Source organism: Fukomys damarensis, unplaced genomic scaffold (assembly GCF_012274545.1).
Source record: "Fukomys damarensis isolate Sample0158 unplaced genomic scaffold, DMR_v1.0_HiC HiC_scaffold_5, whole genome shotgun sequence".
Classification (NCBI taxonomy): domain Eukaryota; kingdom Metazoa; phylum Chordata; class Mammalia; order Rodentia; family Bathyergidae; genus Fukomys; species Fukomys damarensis.
The window spans coordinates 37,183,819-37,209,710 of record NW_022900917.1 but is presented as its reverse complement, the minus strand read 5'-3'; the positions used below and the strand labels follow the sequence as shown (position 1 = coordinate 37,209,710).

At 35.2% G+C, this 25,892-nt stretch overlaps 1 pseudogene; it reads right to left on the bottom strand.

The window, feature by feature from the left end:
* Positions 1-6,099: 6,099 nt before the first annotated feature.
* Positions 6,100-24,102, bottom strand: LOC104861122 (annotated as a pseudogene).
* Positions 24,103-25,892: the final 1,790 nt, after the last annotated feature.

Sequence of the window (25,892 nt, the reverse complement as noted above, 5' to 3'; positions counted from 1 at the left end):
TCATTTTCAAGTCATAGTTTTGGAAAAGCTTTAAGAATCACTTTGAGCTTAAAAATGCAAATGAAAGCTAGTGTTTAATTCAGTAATTGCTATGTGTTAGGCTCATGTAGATAAAATATGGGGTATCCATTCAATGAAATATTATTCATTCTTAACGAGGAATATAGTTCTGATACGTGCTTCCGCATAGATGAAACTTGAAGGCATTGGGCTAAGTGAAAAGGGCCAAATACCAAGGTCCACATAGTGTGTGATTCCATTTATATGAAATGTCTGGTGTACACACATCCACAGAAACAGAGTAGTGATTGAAAGGTGCTGGGGGAGGTGACTACTTAATGATTATTGTTTTCGTGGGGGAACTGATAGAAATGGACTAGAATTTGTGGTTAGCTTTCTGTCAGTGCATTGTGTGCTGTTGCTGATTCCTTTTTATCCCCTTCTGTTTAACTTCTCACCCTACCTTCATTCCACTAGACTTTGGCATCATTGCCTTCATTTTACAATTATTTTATTAGTACATATTTATAGTGCATACTGATTACACTCATCACGAGCAGCTGGTACATGTTCATAACATATCTTAATTCTTTTCTCCATGCCCATCCTCTTCCCTCCATCCATCACTCCCCTTCCCTTTTGCAAAAGATCTATTTTCCTGTTTCCTATCATCTGTCTGTGAGAGTAATATTCTATCATGTATAAATACCATATTTTCTTTATCCATTCATCTGTTGATGGACATATGATTTAGCTATTATGAGTTGTGTTGCTATAAACATGGGTAGGTATGTATCATTGCTGATAATTTTTTGAAGTGCTGGTTTGGTGGTCATGAATTTCTTGAGTTACTCTTTGTACCTTAGAGAAAGACCTTATTTCACTATCAATTTTAAAAGATGGTTTTTGCAGGATATATTAGTCTGGGTTGGAAGTTATTATTTGGGGGGAGGGAGATTGAAATAGTTCACTTAGAGCTCTCCTGGCCTTTAATGCTTGTGTTGAGAAATCTGCTGGTATTCTGATAGGCTTACCTTTATAAGTTGCATTTGGCATTTTTCTCTAATGGCTTTTAGCATTCTCTTTTTGTTTTTGTTTTAGATTTCTGGAATACATGGAAAGATTCTTTTATGGACCTGTCTGTTTGGTATTCTAAATGTTTCTGGTTATTAATTTCAATTTCTAGGTTTGGAAAATTTTCTGTAATGATTTTGGTGAATAAATTTTTTATACCTTTAATATTTTTCTCAAGGTCTTCCTTGACTTCTACAATTTTTAGGTTCAGTTTGTTTCTTTTTCTGAGACAGGGTCTCACTATGTAGTTGAGACTGAACTGGAGCTCACTATGTAGCCCAGGTTGGTTTTGAACTCACAGCAATACTCCTGCTGCAGCCTCCTGAGTGCTGGGATTACAGGCGTGTGCCACCACAATTTTTAGGTTCATTCTTTTAGGAGTATGTAGGAGCTCTTGATGAACTTTTTATGATTCTTATTTTTTTGAGTATCATGGAATAAGTGATCCACTACATTATTCTTATTCTACAGTCCTGAAATTCTCTCTTCTGATTGGTTATGTCTACTGGCAGGACTTTCAATCATGTTTTTCACTTCCAGGACTTCTGCTATATTTATTTATTTATTTATTTATTTATTTATTTATTTATTTTTGGTACCAGGGATTGAACTTGGGTCCTTGCGCTTGTGAGGCAGGCGGCGGAACCACTGAGCTAAATCCCTGGCCCTTTGCTTGATTTTTAAAAAAATAGATGCTCTTGTTCTTTACTAAAATGGCCACTTATATCTTGCACTGTCTTCTTTAATTCAATCAGCTGTTTGTGTCTTCTTTAAGCACAATGAACATGTTATTGTTATGCCCAAGTCGCAAAGTCCCCAGAGACCACAATGGAGCCAGGTCCGATGTAATTGTAAGAGGAGTTTATTGCAAGCTCGAGCCTGGACTCTCAGGTGTCACCGTCGCAGCGGCTTCAGACTGAGAGCTCAGGTCCATTTTTGAAGCGGGTTTATATAGGATTAAGGAAACTTTTTGCTTATATAGTTTCTATTTTTAGCTCTCACTTATCATTGGATAATTAAGGGATACTGGGAGGGCTTTTACATATCATTGGATATTCAAGGGGCACTAGGAGGGCACATATTGGAACATTACCTAATCCTTACATTCACAAAATCATCAAGGGGTACCGGGAGGGCACGTATTGGAAAATTACCTAATGCCTACATTTGCAGAATCAATTCCTCTTTTTATTAGATCATCTGATTTTGCAAGCTAAGATATCAATAGGTGGCTATCTATGTCAGATAGAATTAATTCCTATATCAGCTATAACTAATTCCTATATTAATTAAACTAAACAGAAAAGAATTCATCTTGGGATCTTAAAAGAGGAGCAGAAACAGGGTGGAGATGCCCTAGGATAACTTGCCCTTAAAAGAGGAACAGAAACACAGAGAGACTGTCACATAGAATAGAATTTTACAGAAAGGAACTTTTGCATTTACTCTATTTTGGGTAAGGGGCATGGAGCCCACCTTGACCTGAAAACTTGGTCCTCACATTATTAATTAAATCCTTTATTTGCTTATTATATCTTCTTTGAACTCATCAAGCATCTATATTTGCTTATTTGTTTCTTCTGTGATCTCTTCAAACATTTCAACCATTTGGTGTTTGAATTTTTTGCCTGAAACTTCCTCCATTTCTGTACCCATGTGATCATTGCTGGGAAGTTATGAATATTTTGAGGCATCTGACCAGCTTGGTTTTGAATGATTCCTGTGTTTTTGTTTTGAATACTGTATATCAGTTGGGATAGGAAGCTCTGACAGTTTGATTGGTTGCCCTAGTACTGAAATGAAAAAAAGAGAACTACTGGGGCTGGGCATGATGGTACACACCTGTAATCCAAGCACTCAGGAGGCTGAGGCAGGAAGATTGCTGAGAGTTTGAGGCCAGCCTGGGCTACTATGGTGAGCCATCATGGTGAGCCTTGACATAGGCCTAGCCATGATTGAACTTTGAGTCATCTCACCGGCATGGACGTGCTGTCGCCCATACCAACGGGCAAGTTCAGCTGGTAGCAGATGTAACCCATAATGGTTGTTATTGTTTCCCCCTGGAATGTGTGGGCGGTACTCTCGCTCCCGTGCAGCCCTCGCTCCCATGCAGCTGAAGAGTATAAATGTTTACACTTTTGGTTTCGGTTTTAGCCTATATATACCCTACCCTGAAAAATAAACGGGGCCTTGCTACGGAGAGAGCATGAGCCTGGAACTAAGTTCGTGAAACTGCTTGCTCTCCTGTTGCTCTTCCCTCGGGTTTGGGACCTGCTGGCAGGATTCTGACGTTGCGGCTCGCGACAGGCTACATAGTAAGTTCAAGGTGAGCCTGAACTACATAGCTAGACTCTTTCTCAAACAAACAAACAAAAAACTATTGGTAATAATGACATTCAAAAGAAACAATCATGTATCAATATATAGTTTAGAACTTGTTTAGTAAATTTTTTCCTCTTTCAATATCTCAGAATATGAAAGATTAGGAATGGTAGAGAAAAGGCTGGAAGATAAGAGAAGATGAAAGAAAAAAGGATTTAAAACAATGAAAAGAAGAGAAATTGAGAAAAACAGGAGACTAATAAAATATCAGACATAAAAAAGTCATTTTTGATGATATTTTTATACCTATTAATGGGGGGGATTTGAGAAGTATATGTGAGGGTGGAAAGAAGGGATTAGAGGGAGTGGTTTCTAAGTAGAAAGTAGGATAGTCTTTCTGGAAATTGTGTCTAATTTATAAACCAGCAACATCCCTGTTAGAAGACCCAAGTGATGACCTCTGGTGAGGGAGAATCTAGCAGGTCAGTGGAACACACTGTGCAAAAATGTACAATCATTATCACTCAGATACACTTGCTCACAAACATATGCGCCTCACCAACACTAGACAGAAAAGAGGGAAGAATTAAGTTTTTATAATAGTTTTATAATTATTCAAAATTAAGCTTTTACAATTGTTTTTATACGAGAAAAGAAGGGAGAGGTTTGGGACACTTCTGAAGGTGTGGGAGAGAAAGTGAGGGACAAGAATGCAGGAGGGACTTCAAGAGGATAGTGAAAGAGGATTCAGGGGGATTGAGTCCAATTAATGGCTGACAGAAACATGAATTTTAGAAATACTATGAAACAACTGTTGGTGAGGGTGGACCTAATGTGAAATGTTAAGATACTGTAGTATGAGATTAATCTTAATGGTTTATATATCAAAAAGAGAAATAGAAAGAGGAAAAGGAAATAAATATTTAAAAATACATTTTATAGTTATTCATTTCTAACTTAATTCTGTCATTGTGAGAGGATGTATTCTGTAAAGTGTCAGTCTTTTGACATTTATTAAGATGTCATGATCTTTGTAAACATATGATAGAGTCTCAAAAAGTATGTGTATATTTTTTCAGGCATAGTTTTGGTGTTCTGTAAATGTTAGGTTAAAAAAAAAATGTTAGGGGCTGGGGGTTTAGCTTAGTGATTCTATGCCTGCCTGGCAAGAGCAAGGTCCTGAGTTTGATCCCTAGTACTGGGGGAAAAATGTTAGGTCAGGGTCATTTATAGTACAATTCAAATACAGTAAAACCTTAAATTGCAAGTAACTTGTTCTATGAGTGTTCTACAAGAGAAGCAAACATTTCTTTTTTCCCCCACAGGTAATGAATAATAATTTTATTTGGTTTTGGAATATTATGGTACAATAAATAAAATATGACTGCCTACTACTTCGTAAATTTATAACTTTTTTTGTAAATTTATAACTTTAAACAAAATAATACACAGTGAATTAGAAACTCATCAAGCTTTCTCAGCGTGTGAAATTATCCCTTAATGTTTATTGTTACTACTAAAGAAAACAATATTTTTCATGAGTCTGAAATTTCTGTGTTATTTGTGGTTAATCCATCCCTGAATTGGAAGAAATGAAGTATTTTATTTATTTAAATTTCATACTGGGTTATGAGATGCAGAAAAGAATGAAACTAAACAAGGTACCATGATTCTATTCTATTCTGTGATAAAGTGAAACTCATTACCCTTCTCCTGTGTCCGAAACCCCCTCCATCCCTTTGCTGGTACTCCTGATAATTACCTCAGCAGAAGTTTTGGAGTAATCAATGACTTGCCCACTCTTTCTCACCTCTCAATTCTATTACCTACTGATTCCATGTCTCTTATATCTCTCGAATCCATTTACTGTCTCCCCTGTTTTAATTCTACTGCTTTATTGGGACTTTATCATGTCTTTCTTGAAGTATTTTTACTAGTCTTTGTTTAATCTCTCTGGTTCAGTTTCTCACAATACAAATCCATCATATTATATAGGATAACAAGGAAATAAAAACACTCCTCTGCTTTTTATGCCTACTAATTGCCAGGAAAATAAACTCCAGACCTTTAACATGGCATTTGAGACTCCCACCAATCTATTTCTAACCTGTTTGTCCAGTCCTCATTCTGCTCACATTGTTCTGTCTCTAAGACATGGTATAAATTTCCAGAGTTTCATTCTCTGGTTCACAATGTTCCCTTGCTGCTGTGGTTATTCTTCTCTTATTAAAAGCCTATACATACTCTGGGCCTGTATGTCAATTTCACTGTAATACATTCTCTATCCTGTCTTTTGGGTAAAATTAAACCTTCTTCTTTCTGTACTCTTCTATTGCTATTAAAATTAAAATTTAGTTGTAAGGTTTTTCTCCTGAAGAGCATTGAAAAGGGAAAAAGTCTTAGTCATTTCAGTTAACTTATACTTAATGTAATACCTGAAAAATACAAAATATCTAATAAATATCCAACAAACCTATGTAATAAGGAGAACAACATTTTAGAACCTGTTCATCTATAAAATGTTATCCTAAGTTTTAGTCAGTTATCATCAGAATTAAATAAATATATTTGGATTTGATAATAATAATGAAAATATACACTAAAGACGAATTTTCCATTGTAACCCTCTATGTTTTACATAAATCAGTTAATTTTTCTCTTGCCATCAATCTGGAAGAAGGAAGAAGTTATATAAAAATCCAGTCAAGTATCTGATTCTCTAATTGATATGAAGCCAATCTGTGTATTAAAGTTAAGGCCATCACAGACAGAGGAGAAAAACTTTTCAGGATGGCAGGATTTGCAGAGGTTGAGATCTTGCTTCTGGTCCTGAATATTCTGTGAAAGAATTCCTCCTTGTCCTAGAAGAATCCTGGTGGCTTTACAGATGTATATATAGGGATTTAGTGAGAAACAGTCATATGCATGCAAGATAATTATGAAATGCATTTGCTGATTCTCTGGAAGAGTAAAACAACAAGGTCCTACTGAAGGTCTCAGTACAACAATAATGTCTTCCAAATTACAGCCATATTCTGATACCACAGCCTTCAACGTAGCCATAGCAACATGCAACAAAGTACCTTTCCAGCCAGAGTGAGCAACTGCAAATGCTTTTTTGACAGGATCTGCAAAAACTATAGGTATACAATCAGCACCAAGAGCTGCTGTCATGACTCCTCTCTGATTCATGGTTATTCCATCATAAAATTCAGGCTCCTTTTTTCCCCCCATACTCCAGATTGCACTGACATGATCAGTCTTTACTCTATAAAGCTTGTCGGTGTTAAATCCTGCAGTATTTGCCAAATTTGCAATTTGCCAATTGCGAAGATTTTCTTTAACAACTGCCTTAGGATCTCTCCGTTTGGAACTCCTGAAGAGATTAAGTGAGCTAAGAGTTGGTATATAAGATATTCCACCTGTTCTTGTAGTTATATTCCATGTATGAAAATGTCTGGGATCAAAGGAGATATAATAATAAGTTTCCATTCAGGGCTGGCAGACTTCTCAAATATGTTTCTATTTCATCCTGTATTTTTTCTAGTTCAGCAGCCGTGATCATGTTTATTCAGTGGACTACTGCAAAGGCCATCCTTCATCTGTAAATCTTCAAACTCAAAATTGTAAACCTCAGTGAAGAGTTGGTCAATAAAGGCCTTCATTAATGTTTCCTGTGTACAGGTACAATCACCTTAATGCTGCTCAAAATTTTTTTTCATCAATTTTTTGCTCAATAGTATACAAAGAGGCAGCCATGCTTGGATTACTAATGACCTCAAATTCACTAAAAAATGCTGATAATTCATTCTTGTTTCCAGCTTACAATTATCATGTTCACTATCCTATTCACCGCTGATGTTATTGCAACATATTATTGAAAGGAATCTGGCCTTGCCAGTGTGGCAGTAGACGACATTCAGTGTCTTCAGTAATGTTGATGGCAATTTTCCAGAGAGTTCAATTGCAAACTAAATGGGATCAACCAAAACTGCTTCTGCCATCCTCCAATACCATATGAAGTTCTTCAAAGACTAATTCTATGCCAGATAAATAATCGCCTGGGAGACTCAGACCTTTGAAGAGCTGGCGGCACAGGCATAGTTCCCTTCTCATGCTTTCACAGGGCTGCACACCTGGTCTTCAGTGAGCTCTGTGAGCTTTTTTTTTTTTTTATTCAGTTTATTGGTACATTTAGGGATACAGTACAGTTACATTCATTGTTGGGATCATGTACCTTTGCATGGCAAGTCTTGATTCTCATTTTTTTCCCCTTACCTCTGCCCTCCCTTCACCCCCTCCTCCCCTCCCCATCTACAAACACTTTATTTTCATCTTTTCATTCTCTCACATTTTTTTCTTTTCCCTTTTTGTTCTTCCCCTATGTATCACACCTTCCCTACACCTTTAGCTCCTTTCCTCCCATTTCTAAATGTCAGTAATCTTATTAGAATCTTATGCATTGTTGCAGAATATTCACACCAGGGAAACTATTTGGTATTTACACATGTGGGACTTATTTATTTCACTTAGGAGTATATCTTCAATATGTATCCATTTTCCTATGAATGAATCTATTTTCTCGTTCTTTATGGCTGAGTAATATTCCATTTTATAGAAAAACCACATCTTCTTTATCCAGTTTCCAACGGATGGGCAAATAGGTTGTTTCCAAGATTTAGCTATTACAAACTGTGCCGCTATAAACATGGGTGCACATACTTCTCTGTGATATGATTCTTTTAGTTCTCTTGGAAAGATACCCAACAGAGGGATGGCTGGGTCAAATGGAACCTCCAGTCCAAGCTCTTTGAGGTATCTCCATATTGATTTCCATAGTGGTTGCACTAGTCTGCACTCCCACCAACAATGGAGGAGGGTTCCTTTCTCCCCACAACCCCGCCAACATTTGTTATTGTGTGATTTCTTGATAGCAGCCATTCTTTGTGGGGTGAGGTGGAATCTCAGTGTTGTTTTCATCTGCATCTCTCGAATGACCAGTGATGTGGAACATTTTTTCATATATTTTCTTGCTGCTTTTACTTCTTTGTATGAGAAATGTCTGTTCATTTCGGATGCCCATTTTTGGATCGGGTCTTTATATTTGGGGGGACTGATTGTTTTGAGTTCTTTATATATCCTTGATAATAGTCCTTTGTCTGGCGTCCCAGCCCCCACCTCAGGCAGCAGCGAAACTGGGAAGTGGCAAGCGCGTCACCTACTGGCCTCATTGCAGCGCCAGAGTCCCTCTGCTTGCAGCTAGTGTCTGCCGTGAGGGCCTGAGCCAGAAGCAAACATTTCTATTACTTTTTAACTTGATAAATGATCAATGTCTTGCAGTGTGAGTAATACCTGAAGAATGTCACATGATCACAACTGAGCCAATGATTTTTCCTGCCCTCTCCCCTTGCCGTGTGATTATGGGTGATTGTCTCCCAATATCAAGAGGTTATGAAGGAGATCTTTGCTGAGGAGAAGAAAAAGGACAAGGAATTCCTCATTTTGAATGAGATTAGGGAGATATGTAAAATGTGGGAGGCAGTGCAAAATTTTGTACGAATGTATCACCCAAATAACCCTGTAACAGAGCTAGTGATGCATCTGTTTAACAACAATGTAATGTCAAATTTCTGCAAAATCCTCAAAATGAAGCAAAAGCAATGTCATTGGATGGTTGTTTGTTAAAGTTGGCATGAAGAGAAAAAGATCACATTGAACCAATAGATAATTGATTCTACTAAAGATAGTGAAAGTCATTTTATACAACAGTCCTCTTTTCTCTTGTCTCCCTCAGACAGCCATGAAGATCTTCAAAAGAAAGTGCAGCTTCATTTGTTTTTCTTTTTATATTTTATTTTCTTTACTATTTTGTGTGATATTACACCACTGTACTCATTTTTATATGAATACTTATGGGTTGTGGAGTGAATCATTTGAGTTTCCATTATTTCTTATGGTAAATTAGCTTTGATATACAAGTTTATGGAACAAATTATGCTCACCAATCCAGGTTTCACTGTACTTTATACTTACATATGTTAATAATTTGTGCTCAATTTTTAAATATTTTACCTGTTTCCTCATTGTTTTCTGTCCAATTTTCTGTCTTTTCAATGCATGAGACTCCAGTTACACATATATTGGACCAGCTGATGTTCACAGATCACTGAAGTTCTATTTATTATATTTTATTTTCTTTATTGTTTGTTTCTCAGATTGAATAATTCCTATTGACTATACTCAAGTTCACTGATGTAATTTAATTCCACCTTCAATCTTCTATTAAACTATGTAACAGGCTACCTCACCCCAAAACCCCAGGCCTCTCAGCAGTGTAAGTGGACTGCAGCACAAAGAGACTGGTGAGAGAGAGGTGCAGGTGTGTGGAGCTGGGATGCTGCCCCAGCCCCTGGGCCTCCTAGCAGTGTGAGTGGACTGGGCAAGAGTGGAGCCATGAGGCCTCCCCTCTCCCCCTCTGTCTCTAGCCTCTTGGCTGTGCTGGTACCTAGATTCAAACCCAATAGAAGAACAAAATACTGCAAGTAGTAAGAGGAAAGAAACAAATCACATACAAAGGAAAACCCATCAGAATCACAGCAGACTTTTTAACACAAACCCTAAAGTCAAGGACAGCCTGGAGTGATGTATTCCAAGCCCTAAAGGAAATCAACCTCCAACCTAGACTGATGTATCCTGCAAAGCTACCTTTCAAAATTGATGGGGAGGGCCAGGGATTTAGCTCAGTGATTCTGCAGTCTGCCTCACAAACACAAAGACCTGAGTTTGATCCCCGATGCAAAAAACAAAACAAAACAACAAACAAACAAAAAATTGATGGGGAAATAAGTTACTTCCAAGACAAAGAATACCTGAGAAACTTCATGAATACCGAAACAGCTCTCCAAACAATTCTAAACAGTATCCTAGAAAATGACAATGAAAGCCACAATTCCATGAGACCCAATAGAGTAAATCCATCAGGCAAGGCAAGAAATTCAAGGGAGAGGGGGAACAATTAAAAAGAACCAACAAAAGGGTAATAAAAAAATGATGATAAGGCAATACATAATGGTTATAACCATCAATGTTAATGGCCTCAATTCACAAATCAAAAGAAATAGACTGGCAGAATGGATTAAGAAGCAAAATCCAACAATACATAATATATAAGAAACACACCTAGTTCAAAAAGAAACTCATAGACTGAAAGTAAAAGGATGAAAACAGTTTTCCATGTGACAGGAACCTGGAAAAAAGCAGGGGTAGCTATCTTATTTGCAGACAAAGTAAATTTCAAACCAAAACTAATTAAGAGAGACAAAGAAGGTTACTACATCCTTGTCAAGGGAACAATCCAAGAGGAAGAGATGGCAATCATAAATATATAAGGACCAAATACTAATGCCTCCTTGTATAGTTTTGTTACTATACAAAACAAATATTAAGGGACATGAAACACCAAATAAGTACTAATACAATTGTAGTGGGGGACTTCAATATCCCACTATCACAAATAGATAGATCATCTAGACAAAAAAAATCAACGAAATACTAGAACTGAACCAAGCTTTTGAACAAATGGACTTAATAGATGTCTAGAGTGTTCCACCCTACAAAATTAGAACATACGTTTTTGACTGCACATGGATCATTCTCCAAAATAGACCATATAGTAGCTCGCAGAACATGTTTAATTAGATGCAAAAGAATTAAAGTTATCCCATGTATATTATTAGGCCATAGTGCAATTAAACTGGAGATCAGTAGCAAAAGAAACTGCAAGAACCTCACAAACACTTGGAAATTAAAAACACTCTCCTGAACAACCAGTAGGTCACAGAGGAAATTAAAGAAGAAATTAGACAGTTTTTGCAAATAAATGAGAATGCCACTACAACATACAGGAATCTATGGGACACAGTGATAACAGTTCTATGAGGGAAATTTATAGCAGTGAATACCTACCTAGGAAAATGGAGCAAGCTCAAATAAACAACCTAATGCTGAATGTTAAGCTCCCAGAAGAAGCTTCCTACGAGGGAAGAAATTATAAAGATCAGAGCAGAAATCAATGTAATGGGGACTAAGAGAACAATACAAAAAAAAAAAAGAATGAATCGAAGAGTTGGTTTTTCAAAAGAATAAATGAAGTTGATAAAACCTTAGCCAAACTTATTTTTTAAAAAAGACTCAAATCCATGCAATTAGGAGTGAAAAAGGTGAAGTTGCAGCAAATTCCGCAGAAATCCAGAGGATCATTTATTTTGAGAACCTGTACTCTAATAAAATGGAAGACAGAAGAAATGGACAGATTTCTAGATGCATATGAATTACCAAAGCCGAACAAAGAATAAAAAAAATTCTAAACACCCCAATTACAATCACTGAAATAAAAAAATGTAATTAAAAATTTACCAGCAAAGAAAAGCCATCAGGTCCTGATGGCTTCACTGCTGAATTCTACAAGACATTTAAAGAACAACTATTGTCACTGCTCTTTAAACTCTTCAGTGAAATTGAAAGGGAAGCAATAGTTCCAAATTCATTGCTGGAAGCAAGTGATACTTTGATTTAAACTATATAATGGTGTTTTTCTCGGATTTATACTTTTCAGTTCTAGAATTTCAATTTGGATCTTCGTTGAGGTTTCTTTTTTGTTCCACACTTTTTAATAGAGCATATTGGTTGTACAGATTATATTTTGGAAGGTTTGTACATGAACATTCCATACTTTTATCATTTTTACTCCTATCAAACTCCTTTCCCCACTATCCTGAAGTTTCACACTCTAGGAGAGTGTTCAATATTATAATATATTTTGATCATCTCTATCCCCACATTACTGACTCTTAGTACTCACTCCTCTTCCCCTTTATTCCCTCCATATTGTCTAATAATAGTCTTTCTTCCACTTGCCATATTTTTAATATTCTATGTATTTGGTAGAACATGAAATATTTATCTTTCTGGTTTATGTTTTTCAACATCATGATTTCCTGATCCATCTGTTTTCTGCAAATGACAAAATTTGTTCTGTTGTGCATAAATACCACATTTTCTTTATCCATTCATCTGTTGATGGACACCTACGGTGATTCCGAATCTTGGCTACTGTGAATTATGCTGCAATAAATATAGGTATGCAATTATATCTTTAGAATGTCAACTTTCATTCCTTTGGGTATATAATAAAAAGATTGATATATCTGGATCAAATGCAATCTCTATTTTAGTTTTCTGAGGACTCCCTAAATTGATTTTCATAGAGGTGGACTAATTTACATTCCTACCAGCAATATAGAAAAATGAAGTAAAATTGGAGCTGAATGACTCAGAAGTGAAAGTATATTTTGCAGAGCAGAAATATGCATAATTTATGTTTGGCTACAATTTAATATTTTTGTGAGGGGCCAGGCTAAAAGGAAGGAGCCAAAGCATGAGGACGTAAAGCAGAAGAAACCTAATTTTAGATTATAAGCATTGGAGATGGAAAAGATCACCAAGATTATTCCTCTGCCAGTTCAGGACACATTTGAATAAAGGGAAGGTCAGTTATGAAACTGATTCAACCAAAGGTTGGGTGGCTGAAGGCCAGGGGGCAGGCTGCTGTCGACTGTTAAATATATTCATGATGGGTGTTCTTCCTAATAGACTATTGGGCAACAAGGGGATATGGTTAGAGATCATAAGTAGGAAAGGTGAGTATGAATTTCTACTCATCCATTGCTCTGGGTCCTAAAATATTGATGTGAATAAAAATTATTTCAAATGAATTCTACTTAGAATAAAATGCTTCTGCCTAAATATTTGAAATTAAGAGAAAATATTGGGAAATATCTTCACATTCTTTAGATAGTATAGTTGCCATGTTTTATCTTTATCTTGCTTGTCTACAGGTTTGTGGCTGGGAATGAATGTTGAGTGTTTGAGCAACAGTATCCAAGGCAGTGATTCCGTAATGTCACCTATAATTTGACTAAATAAAGGAAAATCAAGGTCAATATGAGTTTCCCATAGAGTTAGTTTTATTTAAAAAGATTGATCTTATTTTTGAGATATTGTTTTTGCTTTTATGATAGCCTTGATTTTAAGGAAGATACTATTGGTAAATGTATTTTTAACCATTTTTCTAGACAAAATAGTACTTTGTAATTAAATCCAGTCATATAAATTCATCATATGTGAATCCATCCATGAAAAAATGAGTCTATGGCATTTGAATTCATAGCATAAATTTTTTGTAGAACAGTCTGAGGGCCTTTTAAGAACAAAAAAAGAGTGTATACCAAAGTTTAGCCTCTTTAGTTAGACAATCTATTATTTTAGGTGCAAGTAAGAAAGAAAGCACTAATTATGCATATCATCAATAGAAAGATTCATCATGACATAAGAATTGTTAATTTGTGAAAAGATGGGCCCTTAAGAATCTATGAAATATAGTATGTGATTCACATAGAGAATATTCATTCATATATCAGATAATTGATGGTTTTTAGACATTTCTCACTTGATAAATGTTTGGGTGTAACAAATGCTATAGTTGTACAAACCATTCTAGAGCATCAAACATTCATAGCTCAGTGAATATACAGGAGAATAAATAACCACCACAATATATGGAATGTCTGTTTAAAGGGTGTGCATGTATGCACCTGTGTGTTGTGTGTGTGTGTGTGTGCATGCATGTGTGTGTGCTTATGTGTGTGTGTGTTGCTCTGTGCTTCTGGACACATTCACAGGCTTGCATTTCTCCTGATAAGATAAAGAGTAGCAGGGAGTATATTTAGGGAGCAAAATCAGGAAAAATGAGTTTGTTTCTGCTCCCTGTAAACTAATATCTCCCTAAATCTTTTTCAAAGAAAATTGCTGATATTACCCTTACTATATTTTTTAGAAAACAATGCAATCTCTTTCTGATGACAAACTATTTATTTTTTTTCCTCATTGAGTTTATTGGTACTTTTTAGGTATACAGTACAGTTACATTCATCAATGGGATCTTGTACCTTTACATGACAGTTCTTGGTTCTCATTTTTCCACTGTACCCCCTGGCCTTCCTTCATCCCCTCTATCCTTCCCTATTTACAAAGACTTTGTTTCTATTTTTTCATTTTCTCACATTTTTTCTTTTCCCTTATTTCCTTTCTCCTACCCTTCCTACTTCCCCTACACCTTTAGCCCTTCTAATGACAAATTCCTTCACCTCTTCCATGGGCATTTCACTTACCCCAGTGAAAGACGTTTTACAGATCTTATATCGATGCTCAGATTTCCCAGTAAGTATAACTGCTATTTTTTACATTACAAAGAAACTAACTTGCTGTGCTTCATAGTTCTATCATGAGAACTGGGTGAGATCTAGGTAAGCGTGTACCTGGGGCTGGTCTATGAAGAAGCAATGTGGAAATTTTTAGAAAAAATAATTTTTCTTCTATCTGAATATCCCATAGTCTAGCAATTCTGTTATAAAAAGGTTTTATTAAATTAGGAATTTTTAAACCAGAAAAGAATAATTTTGAATCATTTTTAAAATTTTTCCACTGCTTAGTATCCATGGTACATGAAAAAAGAAGCAGTGAACTTCAAGGTAAATGAAACAAAGATCTGGATTGAGAAAATTGGATCATGACCCCTTACTAGAAAAATTCCTTTTGGTCCCTTCATTTTTCATTGTCTTCTTTTGATGATGCTAACACGGAGAAACACCAGTGATGCTCTTTAGAAACATTAATAAACATAAACAGAAGCTTTAGTTTCTGGAGAACAGTTAAAATGGTAGTATTGTGCTCTCAGTTGTGCAGTTGAAAAACAACTGATAGGAAAGGCATGGGACAATCATAAAGTAATCATAATACTGAAATAGCAGTCTTGTTGGTGCCACAGGTTCAGGGGTAGGAAAGAATTTTAATATGCTTAGGATGGGAGTTTGACCTAACATTCTGATGTGTGATGAAGTTGAAAATATGTAACTTGGGATAAGAAAATGATCTGTAAGGAGAAGGAAAGGAAATTTGTGGTTTTTTCCATTTGAAAATAATTATGGTTTCCTGTAGCCAACTCTAGGAGACTTAATAACTTTTTGTGTTGGAGAAGGGTGGCCCTTGCCATATGGCTACCCCCTGCTTCTGTGTTCAAACTACAAATAGCACAATTTGGAAGCCTAGCACAATTTGTTCATTGTAAAAGCCATGCTGTAATTCTTCTTTATGTCTTACAATTACATTCAAGACCTGCTTCTGGCTACTCAACTGTCTTTTAGAAAACCAACTGGCAAATGTCTGAGGGAACTGAGGGAATTATTTCTGACTGACTGACAGGATTTGGTGTTCTTTTCACAGACCATTTTAAAATAACCTTTGATGAGCCCATAATCCATTTTAATTACCTGTATAAATATTCCATTTTTAACCTTGTGAGCAGTGAACAATCTTGTAACTCTATGTAATTGCCTATAATGTTGCTGCTTAGATATAGGGTGCTTTACAAGGGACACTTAATCAACCACAGAAATAAGCCAGAGTATTTTGAATTTTGAACTAAAGTCAGCCATACAACCTTGATAATTCGAGTTTTACTTTTAAATTCTTTCTCCCTGTTTATATATACAGAAGGAAAATGATTTCAGAATTTTATTGTATTGTTTCAAGCAATTTGTTACATTAAACAATTTGTTCAGGCAAGGTAAATATTGATTTCAATGGATGTAATAATCAAGGATGTAGTTCTAATATTTCGCTCATGTTAAACATCTGTATATTTTTCTTGCACACAACATTTAAAGAATTTTATAGAGATTTCTATTTTGTCCCTTTTCCAAAATAGACTGTGGTAAAATTTATGGCTACTTGGCAATTGACAAAAATGCTGAGAGAAGGACTCCAATCACCTAGAGTCACTTTGGTTCTGATAGAGTTTTAGCTGCAAGGTACTGTGACTCAGTAATTAGAAGCAAATTTACTAAATGGTTACTCTCTTAGTTACTTTTCCAAATATGTGATTATGATTACTACCAGATTATCTTTAAAATCCTCCATAGTCATTGGAAGTAGTATGTTACTTATTTGAAGTGTGGTGATTCATTCTTCAAATGATAACATCCATTGGTATTTTTATTTTATTATTTTTTTAACTTTTATTAATTTTATTGGTACATTTAATGTATACAATATAATGACATTCATTGTTGGAAATTTCTACCTTTACATAATCAATCTCGGTTCTTACTTTTTCCCCACACCCCTGCCCTCCCTTCAACCCCTGTTTCTCTCCCAATCTACAAAGACTTTGTTTCCATTATTTTTCATTTTCTCACATTGATGCCATTCCCTTCTTTCCTCTCCCCTACCCCTCCCATTTCCCCTTCCCCTTTGTCCCTTTTCTTCCTATTTCACATTATCTCTTATACCTTTTAGTCCTTATTTACCGTTTCAGTTTCTCATACTAAATAAACTATTTGGTATTTACACATGTGTCCTTTGTATATCACTTGAGTATCACCGCCAGGAAGAAAGGAGAGCTAGAGTGGTGGCTAGAGAGAGTAATCAGGTCACAGGAGAGGGTTCTGTTTGTAGAGTCCCCCCCCCCATTTACATCTGAGGACATAAATACACAGAGGAAACAGAAAAAGAAGAAGAAGCAAAAGAAGGAGGAGGAAGAGAAGAGAACAAGAGATGAGCGTGAGGGGAAGAGGAAGCAGACGATCGAGGAAGGGAATTATGATAACAAATTTGAAATTTTCTATCACAAACCCCAGGTTTCTGTCCTCTGTGTTTGCCTTTTTTTGGAGTAGGTCTAAACCCCAGTGGCTCTCTATGTTGTCCTTGTATTAAGCCAGGGTATCCTCCATCCTCCAGGCTTTCTGTAAGGAGCATCTCTTACCCACATTTGGATGTCAGGCTTTGTATCTGTATCTAAGGATGCTGCCAAAGCTTCATCCTGTTTTGGCCTTTGGTCACTGGACCTTGATCCTCTTTGTTTTCCCTTTCCCTGCCAAAAAATATTTTCAGTCCCACACCCCTCCTAGAGAAACCTCACCTGCTGAATTAAAAATGCAGTATATAGAAAGCTTAAGACAGATTATCTCAGTGTAGATATTTTCCAAGGAAAGCAAACCTTATGAAACCTACATTTTATATTCATCGATGATCCTAATTTTTACCATTATAAGCGTTCTATATAAATGCCATATCAAAACAAATCACAAAGATTACATGCTAGGTATTCTTTAGATATTAAAGCTTAACTGTACTGTATCCCTAAAATGTACCAATAAACTCAATAAAATTAAAAAAAAAAAGCTTAAGGTTTTTTAACAGACTTTGTAACCTGATGTCTAAAGGTAATGTAACACCATCAGAAGTGCCCACATCTGACTGTTCACATGTTGCCAACAAAATTCAGAAAAAAAAGTGAAAAAGTCGCTCATTCGTTTGGATGTTTCCAAGTCTCCAGATGTTTGGCATCATGTGGACTAAATGTTAGGTGACTAATTGAATGGGATGTTCTTATTTTACGTGTTTGGCATTGCAGATAGATTCTGATTATGCTTTCAGATAGGAAGGTACAATGTGTTTTATGTGCTCCCTGGGGACACGAAGCTAATGGTGTCAAATAACCATGGGGTCTATCTGACCCCCATGGACACAGTTCAGTTTTACTCATGAGTTTTACTCCCACAAAAATGCAGGTGCAGATACTTTATTCCATTTAAATCTCATAAAGCCCTAAAAGATTCGAATGAGAAAAATAATTCTGTGCCAGCAGAAAGTGTTTCATCCCAAGGAATAAAATTTTCCTATCTTTATTCCAGAAAATGGGCAATAAAAATATATGAAATCATAGTATTACCATGTCTAAGAATAAATATCAAAAGATGACTATTTTCTTTTAGGCCAGGACTAAAGGATGAGATTTTAGAAAGAGGACCTTTCAGCTAGCTGGTATCTAAACACACTTTAACATGTCAAGATATAGAAGAATTAGCAGTATGGCCAGGTAATTTTACTTATTTATAGTGGCTCTCCTTGAATTCTCTTTGCTGAGAGTTAATTTTTTTGTCAGATAATTCCCAGGTGGGCTGGACTATTCATTTAAAATTGATTGTCTATGCTATGTAGGGCTATAAAAGAGCTCGGGAAACATACATTTAGGGACCAGAGAGCTTCCACTAAAGAGATTTATTAATTTAAGATACTCAGGCCTGTATTTCCTTCACTGTTTACTGACTTAATTCAATAAATATCAACTGAGTTGTTTTTGTTTGGAGAACACTTGCCCTTGTGTCTTGGGACATGTAGTGTTGAACAGGGTACTAATCACTCATTCCTGTTGATTCTGTTAAAGGATATTGGACAGAAACAGGCAATATTATAAAAATAGAGTCAGGAAACATTGGTAGCTAGTAAAACATTAATGATTAATTACCAATATTTTGAGGCATTGAGACCTAGAGGAATTATTGCCATTTTTAAGAAAAAGAATATAAATCAGAAGTCATTTAAAGCAACTTAATCCTTCTTGCTTCTGCATGACATAGAAGAGCAAAACAAAAGTAAAAAATGAAGAGTACAGGGTTTCTTTTATACTCGAGTGACTTTAAAGTACATGATGATATAATTAGTAAGCATTTGAGTAATAAAAACAATAGTATGATAAATGGTATTCAATGTAAATTACAGAACTTGGTAGATTGATTTAAAAAGATTCAAAAATTACTAGAAGATAAAATGCAGAGGAAAAGATCCATAAAAGTTGATATAGGCTCATACAACAACATGTGAAAGCCCAGCTTTAGGGTGTATAACTCACTATTCCAAGAGATATATACTGTTATTAAGAAATAAGCTGTAACAAATTAGTAACATTTCTACTATCGAGTCTCAATTATGGGTTAAAATATTTTAATGCAATACAGTAAGCACATTCAAGAGTATTTTATCTATCTATTTATTTCTAGAGCCAAGTATTTGTTTTAGTGCATCATACAAAACAAACCTGACTCATCTTTAAAAATCATCACAGGCAAAAGAATTCTTGTCAATAAAAATGGAGGCAAACAAAACTGAAAATACAAAACAAAACAATAAATAACCCACAAGTGAAATGAACCAATCAAAACTGATTCTAAATGGCACTGATGTACATTCTTAGACATTTTTAATTTTTAAAAAATTTTAGACAGCTTCCTAGTAAGTTGCCCAGGCTCAAAGTTGTGATCCTCTGGTCTCAGCCTTCCAAACAACTGGGATTAATTATTAATGCTTTTAATGAAAGGGGGTCCTAGATTTGATTTTATAACTTCTGAGTAAAGTTCGATAATGTTCTCAATTTCTCTGACTCTGTTTCCTTTTTTATAAAATGAGGTGACATTAGTTTCATGCAAGTATCCTGGGGACTAAAAAGAGAATGCAAATAGAAGCATTTGGCAACAAATAAATTTCTGTGAAAATACAAGTTTATCATGATTTAGAAAAATAGGAAGCTATGAGTAGCTGCAAAGTAAGCTAAGAAATTAAATATAGTCTACATAGAATTCTATCTCTAAGCCATACTGACTTCATAATATATTACCATGATACAAAATTAGATTGTAGTATTGTGAGGGGAAAAAAAGTCACTGTAGCTATATAAAAACCTTAAAGTATTTCCTTACAATGACTTATTTATATACATCTATGTGCTTAAATATTCTTTTTGATAGGTAGAAATTACAGATAATCAAGGCAAAATTGTCAATAACATCTGAAAATTATAAACTTTCTCCTGAGTATCAAAATTAAATAAATTTTGCTATTTTTTTTTTTAATTTTTGATAGAGGATCTCATCATACAGTCCAGGCTGGCTCTGAACTCAACTTTGTAGCCCAGACTAGCCTTGAACTTATGATTCTTCTGCCTCAGCCTCCACAGTGCTAGGATTATGAGCATACACAACCACATACAGATGTTCAGGAGTATTTAAGAAGAAAATTGTTGTATGATGTACACATGACAAATCAAAGTATATGTATTGCAAGGAAGTACATTCCGATATGCAAAGTCTTAAAACAATGGAAGTTCTGCACTCTCAAGCTGCCAACTTAATAGAGACAAGCAGAAGAAATATATACCTGTCATAGAGAGATTAAACTACTGCAGAAATAGGAGCATCATAATCAAGATGGTTACTACAGTTATAAGAAACCAATTCAGCAATTGTAATAGTAATCAAAAATTTTCTGTATTTATTCCATTTATAAGGGCAGAATCAGATGTGTATATGTTTGTCAATAAAAATGATCAAATGTAGACTTTTTGGAGTGAGGAAAGGTACTAGAGGGACTGCTGATCATACAGTAGCTTCCTGAAATTGAGATTAGGATGAGATTTGATAACTAAAAATGACAAAAGGCGGCATTCATGGAGTGAATGGTTGAGGCAGGTATTAAAGTATTTGGAGGAGAAGTCAGGAAATTATAAAACTGAAGTATTGAAATGATCACTAAGGTAAGCTGTATGTGCTTTTTTAATCTCCATTTTTAAAATCTTATGTCCTTTGTACTCCAAGTTATAATAGTGATATACACAAATAGGGTCTCTTCTTCCATTGTAATTTTAATTGACTGGCTTTTGTATATTTCAAAATATATATTTTTTATATTTAAAAAAATTTTACTCTGGTACTTTACTCAATTCTTGTATGGTTTGCAACAGTTCTCTAGTTAAGTCTCTTGCCTTTCAAGGTAAACAGTCATATCATTTGTAAAAAGTAAATGTTTACCACCTTCTTTCATAATTTTGTATCTCAAAATTTCATTCTTATGTTCAATTGCATGGGTTGTTAACTCCAGTACAATGTTAAATTATGGTAGAGATACTGATCGTTTTTTCTTTGCTGTTGTCCTTAGTGGGAATTCTTCAGTTATGCATAATGAATTTTGTACTTTTAGCATAAAAGAAATGACTATATTTTTTCTCCTCAGAGATATTAATATGATGAATTATATTATTAGGTGAGCTGTATTAAACAGATTCCCTGATTCTGAGCTATATTTGTATTATCAGAATGAACACCACTTATTCTTCGTAAATCATTCTTTTAATGTAGTACTTATACAAAACATAGGTATTTTATTATATGCACAAATAAAATGAGTCTGCAGTTTCCTTCTCCTTCTCCTCCTCCTCATCTTCTTCTTTGCCTCCTCCTCCTCCTCTATCTTTTTAAATTGGCAGTAGTGGGGATGGAACCCAGGGCCTCACGCATGTTAGACAGGAGCTACATCACTAGCCCAGGTTTCTTTTTTGTTGTTAAATTTCTTTCCATCTTTGGTACAAATGTTATATTCACTTCATAAAAATAAGAACTTCTTTTTTAATGCCCTGAAACATTTTATATGCTATTAGAATTAGAATTATTGTCTTTAAAGATTTATTACAATTACTTTGGGAAGCTATCTGAGCCTGCAGCTTCTAGTGGTGGAGAGTTTAGCTCTTACCTTGATTTCTTCTATTGATATTACTTTGTTTACATTTTTTACTTCAGTTTTGGCACACTATGTTTTCTTAGTAAATTATTCTTTCCACCCAGGTTTTCAAATTTATTTTCTTGGTGTTGAACAAATTTCTTAGGATTCTTTTACTTTTTTCTGTTTTTATGGATATTTACTTTATAATTTTATATATTCAGTTCATCTATTTTCCCTGATTAGTTTTGCTAGTGGCATTTTTTTTAGTGATTTAAAAGATTATTAATTTTTTTACTATTTTTATGTTTTCTAGATATGAGAAAATTCTACTTTTATCAATGCCTGGCTTTGGTTTTTCAGTGATTTATCTTGATATTCTTGTTTTAAAAATTTTAGTCAGATTTTAAATTTATTTTATTATTTGCATTAGTATATATTTTTAATGCCAAAATTTCTTTTAAATTTCTTTTAGCTGAGGTTAGACACTGATATATAATTTTTTGTTATTATTTCTTTCTAGAAATTTTACTTATGAGTTTTAAAATTTCCAGGTAGAAAGCTTCTGTTTTTTATTTTGTATTGTTTTTGCTTTTATTTCATTTAAAGTGTATTTATTTTTAAGATGGATGGCTTAATAAATATTAATCAAGTCTATCTTATATTATTTTTATATTTTATATCCTAACTTTTTCCATCTTAGATGTAGTGAACTTAGAAGTGAAATTAAAATCTCCAGTGTTTTTATTCCTCATTATATATCCTATATTGTACTTTTTGCTTTATGAAAGTTGCTTTTATTAATTGATATTCCTACCTGCAAATTTTAAAGCATTAAATGGAGCCCATATCTGTCCTGTTTTGCTTTGTGACACACTACCTCAAAAGTTAGTGACCTGCACAACTACTGTTTGTCCTCTCCATTTTGTGGGTCACTTGGCAAAGTCACCCTGTATGGACTAGCTCCATCGATCCTGCTTGGTTCTCTCAAGTCTATGCCAGCTGTTAGGTTGAGTTATGCAGCTGAGGTGTCTAGGATGATTGGCTCCCAGTGAGAGCAGCAGGGCAGTTGGATCATTCATCCTTCATTTTGAAACAGCATAGCAGATGTTCTTCACATAGGGGACTCTGAGTTCCGAGATCAGTGAGAGCAGAGGCTACAGGATTTGATGATGCCTAGCTTGAAATTTACACAATGTTACTTCTGGTGCTCTATGTTGGCCAGAATGATTCAGTAGAATATTTGAGATCCCTCTAGAGATCCACATGGAGAAATAGGCTCTGTCTCATACAGATGGAGCTGCAAAGTATTGTGGTTCTTTTTGCAAGCAGACACATTAACGTGCTGTCATTATAGCGAGTGGATTGGAGAGTAAAGAGATTGTTCTTGGAGGACTAGTTCAAAGTTTAGGAGATGAATTATAAAACCTGTAGAATAGAATCACTGGCAGAAAAATATTATCAGTTGCATGTGGAAAGTGAGGAAGAGTAAGGGAGATTCCTTGATTTGTGGTTTCTTCCTTGAAGATGTGTGAATGGTAACACCATTGTCGGTCTTAAATAGGGAAATATTGCTGTATAGATGCTCCTACCCCCCCCCACTCCCTTCTATCCCTGTGGAATAGAGTATATCTATGGATTGGCTGGATTTTAAAACACTTATGGAGTCAACTTCTAGTGGTTGACCCTTTATAGGAAGCATAAAAATAATCCTATCAAGGCTGATTTCACAGTGTGTTTTCATTTGTCTTTGTCATTGGCTGATACCTGTGGTAGTAGATTATGGTTTGGGGTAGAAGTTGGCAGAACAGACCTTTTGTCATATGTTCATCTTGGATCCAGTATAATTCCTTGAGAACTTAAGACTGAGTACCTTGATTGCAATAAAGCATTGCTTTGTCTTTCTTTGTTCTGGGAAGAGTATAGCAGTTGATATTCGGCAAGCATTTATGGTGTATCTGACACCACTATCAGTGCATTATGTATTTCAAATAGTTATTTTAATAATCAATTTCAGGTGTTTTTATCATTTTCATGTAGCAGTTGAAGAAGCAGATTGAGAAGTTACCAAGCTCTTAAGCACGGGATTCAGAATGCTTGGTTTTGAATTTTAACTCTACCACTGGCCTTTCTCTTGGAATGTCCAGTGCCTGAAAATGAACAAAAGTAGGGGCTCCTGCCTCAGCTAGTGTGAAGCTAAATCAAGTGAGCTTTACTTACCTTTTTGGGTGGTATATCTGAAACAAACTGCAGTTTTGACATCTGTAAAATTTTATTGCTGTTATATTAATGATATAATATTTTTGATATTTTAGTCCTAAAATTCTTCTTTGGGCTCTTCTGTCCTTATTGGGTAAAGTCCAATGCCTCATTATAGATAATTTTCCTCATTTAATTAAAAATAAGATTAGAATTATTCACCTGAATCAGTTTAATAGTACCCTGTCCCCTCTCTCTCTCTCTCTCTCTCTCTCTCTGTCTGATTGTTACTCTCCAAACATTCATCTCTCTCTGTCTGTCTGTCAGTCTTCCTGTCTAATTGTTACTCTCCAAACAAATATTCATTCTGGACAATAACACCTCCATTTCTAGTAAGTTGTTCACCTCCATGGCTTTGTTTTGGTTCAGTTGGATTTAGACCATGGTTCAGATTTGCTCATTACTCTGGGGGCTAAAACTAAGAATTGGCTCTTCAGTGTTGCTATTAAATAAAATAAGCTTTTCTTCTTTTGAATAATAATTTTCCTATCAATAATACAAAACATCAGTGCATAATACTGCATGGAGTGGGGGGGGGAGTCTGGAAAACCAGTAGGAAAATAACCAATCTTTTGTTGGTTGTGGTTGGTGATGGAAACTGATTACATAAGTTACTATCATTAGTTTCAAACAGAACAGAAAAAAACGATGATTAAAAAAAAAGAAAAGTTAGACATGGGAAGCTTGTTTTCAGCTGGGAAGTCTACACAACAGGAATTTGGTGTCACAGAGATTGTACTTTGTATAGAATAAAGTAAGGTGGGAATAAGAAAGCAAGTCAAGGATGAATGAAGCTAGGATAATTTTTCTATGAACACTTCCAAAGAGTTTCTTTAAACCAAACTGAGGCTTACTGGAGGTGAATTTTCTTCTGGGGTCAAGTAAATTAATATTAATCCTTTTTGTCTTATTTATATTTTTATGTAGCAGTATCATACCTGTAGGGCTCGATTCTTCTAGGCAAAGGTGGTAGGTCTCACATGAAGATAGCTCCTTGATCTTTGGCCTCTATGAATTAGTTAGCAAATACATGATCTAGCAACAGTGATATAATAAGGGTTTCTAAAAGCAGTTTCCTCTTTTGATACCAAAGAGATATTAGGGATTTATTTCATTTACTTGGTTTCCACATTGTTTTCTAGCTTCTGTGTCTGCAAATGGACCAGACAGCAACCATTTATAAAAGAAAGGTTATATAGTGGACTTTAAAAATGAAGAAAAAGAACCTGTCGTGCAGAAGATTGTATATTCCTTTAATATGGACACATCCAAAAATACTATCTAGACTGTTTTTTCCTTTCTTCTTTTATTTATTTATTTTTTTGTACCAAGGATCAAAGTCATGACCTTGTGCTTGCGAGGCAGGCACAGTGCCTCTGAGCTAAATCCCTGGCCCTTTCTTCTTTTTTTTTTCTTAATTTTTTTCTTTTTATTGAGCTTATTGGTCCAATCTAGGTATACAATACAGTTACATTCGTTACTGGGATCCTGTACCTTCACATGACAGGTCTTGGTTCTCATTTTTTCCCCTTGTCCCTGCCCTCCCTTCACTCCCTTCTCCCCTCCCCATTTACAAACACTTTATTTCCATTTTTTCATTTTCTCATATTTTCTTCTTTTCCCTTGTTCCCAAGCTTCTCTTTTCTGCACCCTCTGTGTTGGAAGTACCCAATGCTCGTGTGATCTTGTTTGAGGTTTACTATGTAGGGCACTACGTAGTACTGGTTGTATTGGTTTCTACTGGTTGGTACAAACATGGGCCCTGGAGCCATTTTGCAGGGACTTGAATTCTG